General features: G+C 43.3%; 1 long non-coding RNA gene across 2 annotated transcripts; it reads right to left on the minus strand.

Annotated features, from left to right (window-relative positions):
* Nucleotides 1-906: 906 nt before the first annotated feature.
* LOC136483133 (uncharacterized) lies at nt 907-2,859 on the minus strand. Of its 2 annotated transcripts, XR_010765321.1 has the most exons (5): nt 2,346-2,859; nt 2,147-2,255; nt 1,992-2,058; nt 1,711-1,788; nt 907-1,109 (listed from the first exon to the last, which is right to left on the minus strand). It is a non-coding gene; the product is annotated as an uncharacterized lncRNA (long non-coding RNA). The 2 variants fall into 2 exon arrangements; XR_010765320.1 differs by having other exon boundaries at nt 2,147-2,859.
* Between the last annotated feature and the right edge of the window lie 15,293 nt (nt 2,860-18,152).

The raw sequence follows: 18,152 nt of genomic DNA on the forward strand, positions 1-18,152 counted from the left end.
CCGTCACGGTACCGGCGCCTGGGACGGAGTCTTTGCCGAGGGCCGTCTCCGGGGGCCCTCGGCAAAGAATTATTCTTTTTTTTTTGAAAAATCTTTGCCGAGGGCCTCCAACCATGCCCTCGGCAAAGAAATGTTGCAGAATTTTTCCAAAAAATCTTTGCCGAGGGCAATGGGACGGCCCTCGGCAAAGAATTATTCTTTTTTTTTGAAAAAATCTTTGCCGAGGGCTTCCCCGCAGGCCCTCGGCAAAGAAATTTTTTTTTTTTTTAAAAAGTCTTTGCCGAGGGCCTCCAACCATGGCCCTCGGCAAAGAAATGTTGCAGAATTTTTCCAAAAAATCTTTGCCGAGGGCAATGGGACGGCCCTCGGCAAAGAATTATTCTTTTTTTTTTGAAAAAGTCTTTGCCGAGGGCCTCCAACCATGGCCCTCGGCAAAGAAATGTTGCAAAATTTTTCCAAAAAATCTTTGCCGAGGGCTTCCCCGCAGGCCCTCGGCAAAGAATTATTCTTTTTTTTTGAAAAAATCTTTGCCGAGGGCTTCCCCGCAGGCCCTCGGCAAAGAAATTTTAATTTTTTTTAAAAAGTCTTTGCCGAGGGCCTCCAACCATGGCCCTCGGCAACGAAATGTTCCAGAATTTTTTCAATAAATCTTTGCCGAGGGCAATGGGACGGCCCTCGGCAAAGGACCCTTCTTTGCCGAGGGCCTTGGTCATTGCCCTCAGCAAAGAGGCATAAATTTAATTTTTTTTTTGTTTTTTGCATTCCATCGACACAAGCATTTCATATATATACATATATATATAAACCATCACATATATATATCACACAGAACCCATTTTCTCACAATATATCACAACCATAATTGTGAACCACAAATCACAATATATTACAATGACAAGTCACATGTTCATCATCATTCACATGTTTATTACGACAAGTTCATGAAATCCAAGCACAAGTCAGAACCATAAACCACAAATATTACAATAAAGTCCAACCACATCACCTAGCACTAGTCCTCATCAAGGTAGCCTATGAGACGGTGGTGAAGGAAAGGCGGGATCACCCGGTGACGCACTACCGGGATGATTGGAACCCGCGGACGGAGGCTGCACAAAGGAGCAGAGATTGCATGTGTGAGTAATCCGGGAAAACAGTTTTGGAACTTAGAGATTGCATCTAGTAATCTAGGAATACAAAAAGATTAGACTCAATTGAAAAAAGGTAAAGAGCATTTCCTCTCTGCATTTCATGATCCTGCATCCAAAGTTCCAAACATCCCAAAAAGGTAAAGAGCATAAGCTCACATTGTCATGAAAGAATGCCCACTTTCCTCAATGCACAGTTTCAATCGTAGGAGTTTCACTTATTCTTGAGGTTAATATATATACAGGTGGTAGTTTATGACTAGATACAAATGATAAGATCCATCACATCATCCATTGATGGTCATTCAGATGATCTGAAATCAGTTTCACTTGTTATTGTTCTCGAGGAAAAATCAAACATCTAAAGATTTCACATATGGGACATTTTATTTCATGTTCACAATAGAAGCATGCATCTGATTTTGAGGCCAAATGAACTTCTGCTGTGTGGCGGAGAAGCTCAAGTGGGTTCATCAGCAGGAGGTAAAATTTCAAGCGGAGAATGTAACAAACAGCTATAAGTCCATATAAGAATAACAAACATTAGGAAATTAAGCAATACCTCCTCTCCAAAAGAATCAAGGTATAGAGACGGCCAAAAGGCCAGACGAGCAGATCGCTGCAACAGGATTGTTGTTTTCTGCGCAGAAGACCATCAAAATTGAAGCATATTCACATAAGAAAGAACAGAGGACGTTATACTGGACAAAATAGTATCATGTGTAATGAGCTAGGGTGGTTCTTTGTTATTTGGGGTTTCTCATGCCCCTTTTCTTCTTAATATAAAAGATATGCAGCTCTCCTGCATGTTCAAGGGAAAAAAAGTAATGAGCTAGTACGTACCCTCACTAGAAGAAATATGCCAATACCAGCACCACATTGCAATGCATGATTCTGGCATTTACCAGTCCTACAAACAAATAAAATTAGGACAGGCGTTTGATAAATTATGGCACAACACAAGGTAATAGGAACTTTTACAAGCAAAGTTCTATCACCTGCAGCATGCATGGTTTCCAACTAGGCGAACATAGTTTGCCACAAAGCAAACACAGTGCCGGTTCATCAGGCACTGAGCCACAATCAGGGCATTGCATCTTGACATATCTAGATGGAAAAATAATAAGCCATCAGTTCCAGGAAAAAAGGCGGAGCTCGCATAAAATCTCATCCCAGCTTAGAAGAACCAGACCAAACCTTTCTAGGAGAACCTGGTATACATCTGGTAGTTGCATCAGCCTAAATGGAACTGCAGGGGTAGAAAAGAGAGTGCCTCTATATTTACGGGGATTGTAATCTTCACAGAAATGCTGAGACCATTTTAAGGCCGGGGGCAGGGCCGGCCGGGAGTGTAAATTGAAAATTGTGGGCGGATTCAGTACAATAAAAAGAACCATAACCTATCTTCATTCCTATTTAGCGCCAAAGTCATCATTTTCTCACACTATATCCTCAGCATTACAATTTTCAAAAATAGTGTGTGACTACAATCGTATCACCAAATAGGGAACTTAAAAAATCCAAAAATAAATTCTGAATCCAAACAATTTTTGCAAGATTATATTATTTTGGTTCCTCGTGGTAAGGTAAGTCAAAATTTTAGGTTTATCCTCTGCATGAAAATAGTGAACACAGCACTCTTAATATAAACATCATACACATGGTAGCACAAAACATGAGAGCAACAATAGGAAAGTGAAAAAAAAGGCTGCTTAACCTTTTCCGGATCAAGAACCATAAGGCAAAAGGCATCTACTAGGCCAGCTAATTGATCGAGATGAACGCCCTTAACGTGCTCGTCATCTAGAACTGGAATGCCTGGCTGTGGTCCTAAGTACTGCAATCTCGACTTCACTGAACTTGAAAACCATGCTTTCTCCCTGTGCTGTGAAAGAAGTGACAACCATTGTTTACCACGGATTGAACAGAAAACTCTATTTTACATGAGAATACAACAAGGTAAGCGATAGGGCTATTCGAAGCAGCATATACAAAAATTTTGACAGGTTGTTGAGGTGACAAGAACATATGGTTGAACCTAATAAATGAGCAAAACCCAGGTATGAACTTGAAGTAAAGCTATACTAAGCTAAACTACTAGAAACAAAGTTCTCAGTGATCTGATGAAATTTAGCACCACAAGTTAGTGTGATGATTTCGTCACAATATTAGCAGCTAAAAGAATACTAAAGGGGAAAACCAAATAACAAAAGGATGCACTACAGCCTACAGGCAAATAAATGTAACCCCCTTTTTAAGCAATCAACGAATAACAATCCCTGTCCTGACACCTAAAACAGTATGTCACGGGGGTGATCAGGAAACACCAAAAGCTCCTAGCAGCATACAGAAAATGAAAGACCTACGCACTGTTTACATGTTGCTTGGGCATTTTGTTAGAATTTTAGAACCAAGAGAATCACAGAAGTTCAACTCAGCCAGTGGATATTATCCTTGTTTTAATTTAACTGGACTTGCATTAAATATTCCCATCAATCATGCTACACGTAAATTTGGGGTCATTTAAAGACTCCTTTTCTGGTAGATCTATCCAAAGACAAAACACAGCCCAACCTTCCATGTTCCCAGTGGTTTGCTCGATGACTCAACTTTTCTTTATATATAATATATATCGAATAAGGCATCCCATAATCAAATTATTCACAATTAACACCATCAATTAAACTTTCTTTTTTGGAGAAATCTACAGCAGAAGCCACGAACTGTAATGATACAGGTTTGAAGATGCACTCCTAAGACTTCTCCGGATCTTCTATGATGATTAGTTAGGATCTCTAATCATTTGAGGGCAGTCCACCCAATTTTTAGCGCTAGATCTCAAACCTGCTTTTTGGTAAAAACTCTCCGTAAGGTAGCACAAGTTTCTACTTGCAGAAAGTGATGGGTGCTATGACTCCACAACCGTTTCGGGGAATCAACGACTAGACAGTAGCTACGCCCCCTCATTGTCACCATCTCAGTAACCCCAATTCGATCTTACTTCCTCCAGCACCCAGATCGGAGCTAACAAGAGCAAGAGAATCGAGGAGTACGAGTAACTGCAGGAGTGGGCAACGAGGCGGAGTCCATCCGTGGAGAAGCCGGTGCACCTGTCGAGCTTGAGCTCCTGCAGCATGTGGCCCCTGGCACGGACGAGCTCAGCGAGGTCGTTGTCCGTGACGACCATGCGGCGGAGGTGGAGCGCCTTGAGGCACTCGAGCGGCGCGGCGAGCTCGGTGACCCAGGGGCGGGCGTAGGCGCCCCAGTCGTCGGGTATGAGGCCATACATGGCCGCGCGGGGCTTCCCGTTCACGGCCAGCGACTCGAGCCGCGGGAACTGCGCGAGCAGGCGCGCCGGGGCGGCGCGGAGGTCGGGCGGTGCGGTGGTGGGGCGGCGGGGCGTGGGGCGGCGGCGGGGCGAGCAGCGGCGGCGGCACGCAGCAGTGGCGTATGAAATGTGGGCGGCAATTTTGGGCCAGGCCGCTGGCCGATTTAGGGTTGGGCCCTTTGCCGAGGGCCCAGATGCAGGGCCCTTGGCAAAGATTTTTTGTTTTTTTTTTAAAATTTTCTTTGCCGAGGGTCATTGGCCAGGCTCTCGGCAAAGATCCCCTTTGCCGAGAGCCAGGCTAGGCCCTCGGCAAAGATTTTTTATTTTTTTTGTTTTTTGAACCTAGTTTTTTTTGGTGCTATAATACATTATTTAAAACTCAATTTTAAAATTTGGGTCAATTTTGACTTTGTTTGATATATTTTCCTAATTTATTTCTTTTCCTTGATTTTTTTCAAATATTTCAAATTTGAACTGCTGGTGGATGGAATAATGCAATTTAGTGATTCGAAAAATGTTATTCATGGTATTTGGTGTATGTTGAGTCCCTATCCACGAACTCACATCAAATTTCGGGCATCTTCTTCACGTAACATGACGAGGAACTTGTCGGAAAACTATTTTTAAATTATATAAAATCCATACGAAGTTCAAAAATCACGAAACTTGTCGAGGTGTCATGTTATCGCATGTGTAGGCTATGGTAAAAAATTGAGAAGGTTTCGAGCGAGTTGCGACGTCGGATGCCTGAAACCCAGACATCTCCACATGTGAGATGTCTGGGTTTTTGGCATCCGATGTCCCCACTTGCTCGAAACCTTCTCAATTTTTTACCACAGCCTACACATGCGATAACATGACATCTCGCCAAGTTTCGTGATTTTCGGACTTCGTATGGATTTTATATAATTTTAAAACACTTTTTCGGCAAGTCGGTCGTCATGTTATGTGAAGAAGATGCGCGAAATTTGATGCGAGTTCGTGGATAGGGACTCAACATGCACCAATTAACATGAATAACATTTTTTAAAACACTACATTGCAATATTCCATGCACCTGCAGTTCAAATTTGACATATTCAAAAAAAATCAAAGAATCGAAATAAATTAAGGAAATATACAAAAAAAGTCAAAATTGGTTCAAATTTTAAAATTGAGTTCAAAACAATGTATTGTAGCACCACAAAAAAACTGGCCTAAAAAAACAAAAAAAAATCTTTGCCGAGGGCCTAGCCTGGCCCTCGGCAAAGGGCTTCTTTGCCGAGGGCCTCGCCTCGGGCCCTCGGCAAAGACGATTTATAAAAAAAAATTTTGGCCGAAAAACTGGTTCCAAAAAAATCTTTGTCGAGGGCCTGGTCTAGGGCCCTCGGCAAAGACTTTTTTTTTAAAAAAAAATTTGCCAAAAAAAAAACCTTTGCCGAGGGCCTAACGGGTGGCCCTCGGCAAAGTTTGACGGGAATGGCCGCCGTGACCCAACGGGCCTAATTTGCCGAGGGCATCTTTGCCGAGGGCCGCGGCCCTCGGCAAAGATTTGATTTGCCGTGGGCCTGTCTTTGCCGAGGGTCGAACCCTCGGCAAAGGCCTCTTTGTCGAGGGCTGTTCTTTACCGAGGGCTCCTGTGGCTGGCCCTCGGCAAAGAGTGTCTTTGCCGAGTGCCCGAGATTTGGCCCTCGGCAAATCCTCAGGCCCTCGGCAAAGCACGCGTTTCCAGTAGTGGCATGCTGTAACAGAGAGCACGCCGAGCTTTGATAGCCAGGACAGCGAACCTGCAGATGGTGGCCGGTGATGATGGACAGCGGCGAACTACTCGTGGAGTTGTCCGGCTTCTGGAGAGCCCGCCTGCAGCGCCGGTGGCGCAGACTTGCTCGTCTCAGGCGACGGCGACGGCAGCGGCGAGAGAAAGAGGAGAAAAATATAATTTACTACACGAGGGATTTTTCAAACTAGGGGCTCCCCATACGGTAGTTTTGGTGTGCTTTGCCCAAGGGGTTGGTAGATATATATAGGAAGAAAAACTCTCTACATCCACGTCAACTAGCGATATAGTACTAATTGACGTTGCACCATCCGCCTGCACTGATGGGCCTAAATAATCATTAAAGCTCATTAGTAAATAAATGCATGGGCCTTTAGGATTTATTAGGAATATTGCACATGGGCTTTGAGCGTTGGTGGGAAAACATGATATTTTATTATTTTCGGAATTAATTAGTTCCATGGATAAAATAATTCTAGAAAAGTCCAGAATTGATATTTAAGCCACGAAAAATACTCCGTGACCTCCAAAAATTTGGGGAAAATTCTCAGAGACACTTTGGAACATGATGAACCCAAATAAAGTATTTGGAGCTCATAAAAAGATTGTTGGAAACTTGGAACATAAAGATTAAGGTGAAGGAGGTAGGAATTAAATTCTAGAAAGAAGCTGGAAAATTCCTAGAGATAGATATTCGTCTCCTAAACGTATAAAAAACACACATTTTGCACATAGAAACATGAGGTGCGACCGGCATGAATGCAACAAACACGTTTCTACCTTATGATAAATTTTAAATTAATGAAAATTTTTATTTTCCTATGTTTTCATGTGCACAAAAAATCACAAATAAATCATTTTAACTCTATTTTCAAAAGTGGCAAATTTTGGGGTGTTACAATTCTACCCCCCTTAAGATGAATCTCGTCCCTGAGATTCAGAAGACGTCGACTAAGAGATAGGGATACTCCATCTTTGGATTCTTCTTTACTTCATCGTGTAGCTCCATCGTCTTGATAAGAATTCCCACTTAACTTTGCATACCGGTTGACCTTACTCCAAGTAACTTGCCAAACTGATTCCAAGATTTTAACAGGCACCTTGAACAACTCTCAGGTAGCTCCAATCACTAGGCCACCTTTCTTTTTCAGTTCGTAATATCAATTCTCTTTCTTAAATATCCACCTTCCAACAAAGCCTGACAAATCTCTTGATCAGAAGGAAATTCTACTACCAATCTTCAAAACATTAATGATTCCAATCAAGTTGCTTGAACTTGGAATACAATTCTTAGTCCTTGGTGTCACCCGAACCTTCTTAGCATGACTCTCCGTTGCTAAGGGCATCAGCTGCGACTTTTACTTCTCTAGGTGATAGCACTTTTCCAAGTCATAAGCAATTTCATTCCAACAAAGACATCACAAGCTCAAGACCAACTTGGTGAAGATGTCCTGTAGATTCTTGTGATCCCCTTAGATACCACTTTTACTTCTAAAAAGACAGTACTTCCATGCTCCACAATGGATAACTCTAGATGCATGTTAGGTAGTTCAACTCACGCTTCCTTAGTTGACTTAATGAACAAGCCACTATTTTTCTTCTGGTTTAAGGACACATCCCACACCTTGACAAGGTGCATCCTTGTAGATATGAAGCTCTCGTTCGGATCTGGCAAAGGTAATACTTAGGTTTTACTTCAACCTCTTCTTGGACTCCTTCAAACACTTAGCTGAAGTTTCTTGATCCAAACTAACATAAAACCTCTTCCAGTAGCATTATCAATATCTTGATGATCTTGGTTAAACCTCCCTTGAACCTTTAATCAAACCTCATTGAGACTCTGAACTTCTTTCACATCTTTGGGTACCACCACACTTCCACTGCGCAAACTAGAACATAGGGTACTTCATCTTGTAAATTCTTCAACTTGGCTACCCCCCTTAAGAAAAGATAAACTAGGGAACACGAAGCACAACTTGCAAATTCTTTTAGATGAGCCATCTAATATCAAGATGTTCTGTCATCTCATTGATACCCGTGTATATAGGCGAGAACAAGAAATCCAAAATTCCTCGCGAGCAGAAAAACAGCAGCGTACTAAAACAGCTGTAACTCATATTCTGTTAATCCAATGATATTTTAGCTTATACCACTGGAAAGCTTATAAAATTCTCCACAACTTCCTTATAGAACACTTTTCCAAATTCTGCAGTTTAGGTGGTCCAAAACAGTGCACAACAGAACTGTTCTGGGTTCCAAACAGCACAGATGCATCGGCTTGTGATTTTCGTATCTCTACAACCAAAATAGCTATCAGGATGATTCTTACGCTCAGAGAAAGATATTGATGTCTACTATTGTCCAGAATTTTCTCATGATTTTTGGTTGTCCAAGAATAGAGATATAAGCCGAAGAGTGCAGACTACTCTAAAAAGACAGGATAGAGGAATCAGAAGAATACCATAACCCAACTGTTTATTTCACTAATCCTTATACCTTAGGCCTATAAATTAAATGAAATTATGGGAACATCCAACAAGATCATTGCAATCATTACAAAGATACGAAACAATCATAAGCATAATGACAATTCAACAAGCAATAACGATGCACAATTCAATCATTGACTCAACTTGCGACACTATCGTCCTCATTATGCTAGGGGTAACAATCCTAAGACTCTTCTTCAGATTACGCAAGAAGCTGATGAGGAACAGTTCTAAAAGCATATCAAACCAAGGAGTGAAGATGAGAACCAAAACTTTAAAATAAGCATCAAGGAGGAGATAAATATCAAGGATAGATATATAGTAGAGAGGTAAATATCAAGATTTATAGAACAGGGATTTTATAACAATTTCAAAACCTTAAGATGGCCAATTTCTAACTAGGCTTGCGTCCTACAGTCAGCATTGCTTTGATACCACTTTGTAACACCCGGTTTTAAGAATAAAACCAGATACACACCATATGTGAGCCCAGGAAGTCAAATCTCACATATAGCTACAAATAAGGGTAATATCAATAGACAATGCTTAAATACATAACATATTAGTATAAAGAATATAACCTCAGAGTATAGATAGCGGAAAGACAACTCCGATCTTCAGGCGAAGACTCTAATTCCACAGGGACAACTGACTGTTTGATCACAAGCCTAATTCCTCCAAACTCTAGCAATCTGGTACCCATCCGGAATTTTCCAAAGATTTAAAAAGTAAAACAAGCGTAAGTACATGTCGTACTCAACAAATATAACATGGGGTTCATGAGGCTCAAAAGGCTGACACTGGTTTAACTGCGATTAGCTTTTAATGAGTCATCTTTTAGCAATTGGGTGGCAACAAGTTTATTCACAAGCCCATACACACATGACCAGGTAAACATGAGTAATGAATAGCATAAACAATTAACCATTAATGAGCATCTTTATCATCAGTATCATCAGTGTTCATCATCTATTCCGTAAATGTTCCAAGGCCGCTCGTGACCGTGAGCACGGCTGATATACCAGTTTTACACTATGTAGAGGTTGTACACTTTCACTGTGAGTCGTGATTTACCCTTTCGCCCGAGGTGATCAGCCTCTTGACCCACTACCAAGGAAGGTCGGCAGGGTTCACTAGGAAGCCTTTCAAAGGTTCGTCTAACAAGTTAGGGCCATTAGATTCACTCGGCAAACAGATGTAGAGCCCCCCTTCCCGATGGCACATTGACACGTAGCCTATACACATGGGGACAGAGGCCGCACTATACCTGATTCGGTAAGCCATTCTTACGCCAATAAAGGTAACCTCTAACAAGCTAGAAAAGGTCCTCATACTGAGCTAAAGCCAGAGCCATATAGCCCTCACAGCTGTACTATAAGTCCCGGATGATCACTTACAGATAAGTCCTTAGGGAGAGGAATCTAGAGCACCATCAAAACAGCCCAATGCTCTAGCCCCCTGATTCCATGTTGCTAAAAAGCATCTTTTAATGTTTATTGCATATACCATTAGTCAAGTTACAAGATCATGGTTGTGGTTGAGCACTAGCATCAAGCTACCCAATGCATATCCCAAAGGTGTCAAGGTACAAGTCCAAAAGACTAGGATGTCCTTAGTGGTAGTCAAGGTAGACGCATGCAATATGAATTAAGTGATTAAAGGTGTATAGGACAACAAGGAAGATCCCATGCTATACTTGCCTTAAAACACCGATCTTCGGTAAGCTTTAATCTTCAACGTTCTTCTTCTTCTTCTTCTTCTTGATTCAACACATAAATCTCACCGACTGGACGTAATCATAAAGCACCACACAAGCATCCATACAAATCATACACGAAGCAAACAATAGAACTAAATCAGAACAGTACACCAAACATAAAATCAAGATAAAAAGTTTGTGAAACAAATCTACGTCTCGCTACGAACACACAGACGCGAAGAGCACGCTAATCGAAGCTACGGTTGAAAAGATACAACTACCGAAAGATTTACTTTATACGCGGAAAAGAAAACTATAGGCTTCATTTATTTAACTATATAAAGTCTTATATAAATTGGATTAAATCAAATTTAGATTTGAATTATAAAACTAAAGTAAAACGAATCATATTTTATTTACAAAACCCAGTTGCATAATTATTAATCAAGATATGATTTAAACCATAAAATTCTAGTATTAGTGACATGACAAACATTGTTACTAACGCGTAGATCTTGTCGCTATGAATCTAACGCAGCTTGAATGGGTCAAAACGGATCTAAAACGCAAAAGATATGAAATAAACAAGATTTCCTTTATTAAAATAATAGATTAAACCTAATCACGAATTTTAAAAGTTGAAAACACATCTAACAGTAGTATGAACATGTAGGTTATGAAATTACGAACCTAGCGCAAGTTGAATGAACCAAATCGCAATTAAAACGAAGAAACTGTAGAGATTAAAAAGATGTATTACGTGAACTAGTATTTTACAATTCAGAATAAACAAAAAGGATCAATGATTGCATATGGATGAAATAAGCACGGCGTCATTAGCATATTAATTTGATGAATAAAATATTTACGTAGGAGGTTGACGACCAGGAGCTGCATGCTGTAACAGAGAGCACGCCGAGCTTTGATAGCCAGGACAGCGAACCTGCAGATGGTGGCCGGTGATGATGGACAGCGGCGAACTACTCGTGGAGTTGTCCGGCTTCTGGAGAGCCTGCCTGCAGCGCCGGTGGCGCAGACTTGCTCGTCTCAGGCGACGGCGACGGCAGCGGCGACAACGACGGCAACGGCGACGGCGAGAGAAAGTGGAGAAAAATATAATTTACTACACAAGGGATTTCCCAAACTAGGGGCTCTCAATACGGTAGTTTTTGTGTGCTTTGTCCAAGGGGTTGGTAGATATATATAGGAAGAAAAACTCCCCACATCCACGTCAACTAGCGATATGGTACTAATTGACGTTGCACCATCCGCCTGCACTGATGGGCCTAAATAATCATTAAAGCCCATTAGTAAATAAATGCATGGGCCTTTAGGATTTATTAGGAATATTGCACATGGGCTTTGAGCATTGGTGGGAAAACATGATATTTTATTATTTTAGGAATTAATTAATTCCATGGATAAAAGCATTCTAGAAAAGTCCAGAATTGATATTTAAGCCACGAAAAATACTCCGTGACCTCTAAAAATTTGGGGAAAATTCTCAGAGACACTTTGGAACATGATGAACCCAAATAAAGTATTTGGAGCTCATAAAAAGATTGTTGGAAACTTGGAACATAAAGATTAAGGTGGAGGAGGTAGGAATTAAATTCCAGAAAGAAGCTGGAAAATTCCTAGAGATAGATATTCGTCTCCTAAACCTATAAAAAACACACATTTTGCACATAGAAACACGAGGTGCGACCGGCATGAATGCAACAAACACGTTTGTACCTTATGATAAATTTTAAATTAATGAAAATTTTTATTTTCCTATGTTTTCATGTGCACAAAAATTCACAAATAAATCATTTTAACTCTATTTTCAAAAGTGACAAATTTTGGGGTGTTACATACCAACACCTTGTGCTCTTGTGCTTGTGGTTAGATTTGAATTATATATGTTCTGGTCAGATTTGAATTATATATGCATATAAATATATATATGTTCTAGTCGAATTTGAATTGTAAATTTGAATTTTTTTTGCGGAAAAATGTACTATATGGGCGGTTCTAGACTGAACCGTCCATACAAACAGGTATTATAGGGGTAGCTGGTACTACGGCCGTCCCTACAAATCGATTTGTAGGGGGCGACTGATAACACCAGCCGCCTCTACAAATGGATCTGTAGGGGCGGGTACAAATGCATGATTTGTAGAGACGGTATGATAGGGGCGGCTGGCCGAGCCATCTCTACAAACCATCGCCAACCGCCCCTACAAATGCTTAATGTAGTAGTGACTTTCAAAGATCATCGCCTCCCTTCCCTGGAGGAGGGCCAAGGGCGTGCGCTGCTAGGCCTGACAATCAGCCTTGTTGATATCAGAAGAAGACTTGTTAGCGTGCCCCGGGATTCGTGGCCCGATGACCTGGTGGGGATCTAGGTCTATTTGCTTGTATATGTGAATTTTCCCCCAGTTTCTCTGGTCAAACGGCCTCTGTCAGCACCCACCTTGTATATGCAAATTTGTCTCTAGGTGCTTGTGACAAGGCGCAACATAGCTCGAACACAAATTCATCTTATATTTAGAGGGTTGTTCGTCCTTTGTTCTCTCACTACCACTCTATCCGCTACTACTTCTCTACCTCCATGCCGTTGTCCAGCAGGGCACATGGACCCCGGTGGATCAGTCGTTCTCACGGCCTCATGGCTGCTCAGCCTATTAGCCCAACCATCCCCGTCTCTTGCCATTTGCCGACAACCGTGTGCAAGTAATCAAGCTGGCATCCACGAATCCACCTGCCTACTATAATGGTCTAATCTTCATGTTTTTGTGTATTGAATTGTTTCATATATTTTACTTACTAATCTGTTTGTTTGTATACTCCTTTTATTTTTACCTGTTGCTTGCAGCGCTCTTCATGATTTTTATGTATCGAATTGTTTTCTTCTATATAAGCTGATTCATTTTTCACCACTGCCATACGAGTCACTAAATCAGCCACTACAGGCTTACGTACTTTTGCAGTTGCTTAGATAATATGACTTACTTTTAGAGTTCCTAATGCTCAATTCTTTTCTTTGATTATTCTAGCCTTTGATTACCTTGATAACGTGATTAGTTGTTACCAATAGTGCCCAATCGAAATTTTCAACAGCAAATATGGTGGTCATAGCTAATGCTTTGTCAATATTATTTTTATTTTATTCTTTCGTTATACCAAAGTTATGGAACACGTCTAACCCCAAGAGAGCCGCCGGCCTCGGAAGGCCCTTGCCCCGGCCACGTCATCCTTTTTAGTGTGTGCAGTTTGATCAGGACATTCGCGCGCTTCTCACGTCTGAGTGTCTGACACCTCTAGCGTTGTCTACAATTGGCCAGAGCACCTGTAGTCCTGTACAGCGCAACGAGCTTTCTCTCTCGGACCAAGGATAGGAGCTTGTTTACTTCTCCCTCCCTTTACCCTTCTCCCTCCCCCCCTCTCTCTCTCTTCCTCTCTCTCAAGCATTAGCGGAGGCAACGACGTGGGCGTCCTGGCGCGGCAGCCCCTGCTCGGGTGGCCCAAGGCGGGAGGCCCACGGCACGGCGGCCTCGGTCGCGGGCTCCCGGGTATGGGCGGATCCCGGAGTGGGAGTCCTATCGCGTGGCTGCCCCGACGCCCCTCGGCTCGGCAGCGCACTGGTGGGATCGACGGTCAAGCGTTTGCGGTGGGTCCAGGCGTGGGCGCCCCTCGGCCACGGCACACCGGCCCTGGCGGGGCTCGGCGGTCTTGCGCAGGCGGCTCAGGGGAGAGCGTCCCACAGTGTGGCATTGCACCGGCGCGGGCAGGCCCTGGGTGTGACTGTAGGCGCTGGGCGAGGGTGGCCCCTGGCCCAGCAGCGCACCAGCGAGGGCGTGGGTGCAGCGCGTGGCAAGGGGCGCACCGGCGTGGGTGGCCTCTAGCACTCCGGCGGTGGGTGCCTGCGAGCATGCATGGAAGGGAGGGGCTGGTTCTGCCGACATAGACTCAGGTACATACCCAAGCGCGCGTAGATCTAGGCGTGGTAGATGACCACGGACAACCACGACGCCATCTGCATGGGTCCGGCGGTCGCTTGCGCTAGGCGCATGAACCACGTGAAGCGGGCATGGCCGTCCTTGGAGCCGCCACCATCTCATCACCAAGGCTCTTCTCTCCAAGGTGATACGGACGGCGGCGCACCTCCGTCCATGTCCTATTTTTTTCATGGACGGTCTTGCCTTTTGCCTGGTGCTTTTTCAGGCCAGGTCTGGTCTCCTTCTTGCCAAAAGATTCACTTTCCCTCTACTCCTGGGGGTTGCTCGAAGCTTAGATGTTGCACTCTGTGCTTGTGGATTTTTCGGTGAAGAGTTTGTCTACTCGTGTGGATCTGACTCTGCGTGCAATCTTCTTCTGTTCTTGCTTCTTTTGTTTCATTCTGTGTTTGTGTGTGTTTTCAATTTTTCTCTTTGCTGGTAGTGGCCTTTGCAATTTTAGTGAATGTATCTGAGTTCTAAATAGGTTTCCCTTTTGTCATTTGCCTTTTTTGTATTTTCCCCAGTTTCTATTCCATGGTTCCTAATGTTTCTTTTCTCTGTGCTGTGTGATGCAAGGTACTCAACGAAGGGTACTAGTTGTTTCTAGGAAATCAACTTGAGTGGATCGGCTAGATTCGAAAGTGAACCGGTAAGTTCCTTTGCTTCCAGTTGCATTGTGTTTCTTTTTTGCTAAGGTATTAATGTCCCCTATGATAGCTATCAAAGCAGATGGCATTCTTATAACCAGTTTTTATTTCTTAAGAGCAACCACAATGTTGCAGAAAAGTAGACCATAGGCATTAGAATATTGTCTACCAGCTAGCTGAAACATTGTAGAGGTGGTCTATAGAGTAGTCCATAAGGTATCCATAGTCTTATGGGCTGCCCATAAGGAATAAACAAATAATTCTTCTCTCTGCTCACTCTCTCCCATGCCTCTCTCATATGGACTACCCAGACCATATACATTGTGGTAGCAACAATAACTATAGCCCCCTGACGCAAAAGCTGTCCATATACACTGTGGTTGCTAATAAGAACCCAAGGTTATTATGATAGCTATCTTCTGGTTCACCAATTCAAAGCAGATGTCGTATATTTGAAGAAAAAAAACACCACTTCCTGCATTGCTGTGAGGATTAGATTCTTTTATTGGTCTACAATGACTTTATGATCAATTTTAGTTCCATAATTTGTTATTGCCTTTGGGTAAGGTTGCAGCTAGAGCCTGTGTGCACTGATATTTTTTTGGTTCTATAGAAATTGGCCAATAAAACACATGAAGATACACCAATCTCAGGTCTGAAAGCAGGCTTGTTGATTGCCAATCCATGCAGGTATCACTACTGGATTCAGGTTCTTTGCCGAGTGCCTGAGGCACTCGGCAAAGGCTAGATTGCACTCGGCAAAGCCTTTGCCGAGTGCGGCACTCGGCAAAGCACACACGGCAAAAAATTGATCGGCAAAACATTCTTTGCCGAGTGTCTATTATCGGGCACTCGGCAAAGAAAAGCGACCGTCACGGCGCCGGTCCCGTTGACGGTCACTTTGCCGAGTGTCAACCCTGCAGGCACTCGGCAAATATTTTTTTAATTTTTTTTTAAATTTCTTTGCCGAGGGCCAACCCGTGGGGCGCTCGGCAAAGATTTTTTATTTTTTTTAAAAAAAAAATCTTTGCCGAGCGCCAACCCGGAAGGCACTCGGCAAAGAGCTTTTATTTTTTTTGAAAATTTTCTTTGCCGAGTGCCAACACGCCAGGCACTCGGCAAAGTTTAAATTTTTTTTTTAATTTCTTTGCCGAGTGTTATAGTCACAGCACTCGGCAAAGCTGGAAAATCTGTTTTCTGGTCGCCCATTTTGCCAGCTTTGTCGAGTGTTGTGACCATTGCGCTCGGCAAAGGGGTCCTTTGCCGAGTGCAACACTCGGCAAAGTGACCCAAAACGGCAAATTTTATTTTTTTTTACATTCCATCATGACAAATACATTCATACAAACATATATCACATATATATCTCATTCATCACATATATATCTCATCCATCGCATATATATCTCATCCATCACATATATATCTCATACATCGCATATATATCTCATCCATCACATATATATCATCCATCCACACATCCATCCGCCCATATCACATCCATCACAATATATAATAATAAGTGCTCAAGTCCATCCAAATAAGTCCACAAGTCCATCAAAGTCCACAAGTGCATCACAAGTATATCACAAGTCCATCACCAAGTGAACAACAAATGTAAAAAATACAACATGCACTCATCTCGGCCACTGCGACTGTGGTGAAGGCCCAGATGCATCATTCGTAGGTGCATGAGGTGGATTATTCGAACCACCGTCAAATGGAGACTGCACAAAGGAGAAAAGATTGCATATGAGACAAGATTATTTTGATAGCTAATCTAGGACAATAGAGGCCATACAAGCAAAGCACAAGCGAAAGTAAAAAACTTTGATACTCATAGGAGTAGCTGCAGCTGCAGGACGCGGAGGCGGAGGTGGAACCAACAGCCCAGGTGGCAGAGACAAGCCCATACGTTGCCCAAGCCCTTGTAGGAAATCCGTAATGTCCATCAGCCTCTGTGCCTGGGCCTGCCGCTCGGCCCGCTCGGCCTCCAGCTGGGCCCCCAGCTCCTGACGTTCCTTCATTTCTTGTTCCAGCTAGGCCTGCAATATTTCACTCCAATGTTTCAGTAATGCAAAGCTAATTAAGGTATGTAAAGATCAATGTATGACGAGTAAAACAGGAATAACCTCGAGTGCGTCGACCCGGTGCTGTGCAGCGGTCGGCCGTGTGCGAATGGCTGGACTCTCGCTCGTGCTTCGTGCTCGGATCTAGGAGAGAGAGGGAGTAAAGGCCGTGTCGATGACGCCGTCGCCAAGCCAGAACCGCCCATGCTTCTTGCCTTGCCCCGCCCTCATGACGGCCTCTCCATCGAAGTCCTGGGTGCTCGGATCGTGGTCTGCCCCATGGCGCGACCTCGCCACCTCAGTGTACTCAATGATGCGGGAGTGGACGCTCGGGTTCGTGTATGCCTCGGGCGGGTCCTCCAGGTTGAAGGAGACGTCGGACATCGCCTTGCCCTTGTGGGCCATACACCATGCCTGGAAATCTGAGCAAGCCTGGCCACTATGTGACGCCGACTATGAGAAAGACAGCACGATGATTAGAAATCAGACAGAACTGAGCGTGACAATAGATAAATCAATTCGCGTACCCATGCTTGTTTGTATCCGACGAGGTTGCGGCTGCCTTGATGGTGTATTGGACCTTGCATCAGCAAATGACGGTCCCAGGCATCCCTGTGCATCTTGAGGTACTCCTCCGTGAACCACCTGTCCACCATCATCGCCCAGCACTCGGGATACACTTGGCACCACCAGGGAATCACCTACACGTCATCAAGTATTGGACATATAAGAAGATCAAATTAAACCAACTTAATCTCAAAACAAATCAATATTGATGTTCTTCATTTACCTCAAGGTACTGCTCCCGGGTCAGCTGCATCTCTCTTGTGTCTTTCTTGGTTTTCCTCTCTCCAAGCTTCGACCCGTAATAGGTTACGATGGCCTGGGTGCGCGCCTCGTGATGCATGTCGGTGATGAGTTTTTTACAGGCTTTGGTAGTCGCCTGCTCCGCCCTGGCCTCAAATCCCTCCTCGCATCTGTAATAAGTCTACATACAAAAGCGATGTATCCATTCATTATTTCAAGAAAAGTC

This window comes from Miscanthus floridulus, chromosome 9 (assembly GCF_019320115.1).
Source record: "Miscanthus floridulus cultivar M001 chromosome 9, ASM1932011v1, whole genome shotgun sequence".
Lineage (NCBI taxonomy): Eukaryota > Viridiplantae > Streptophyta > Magnoliopsida > Poales > Poaceae > Miscanthus > Miscanthus floridulus.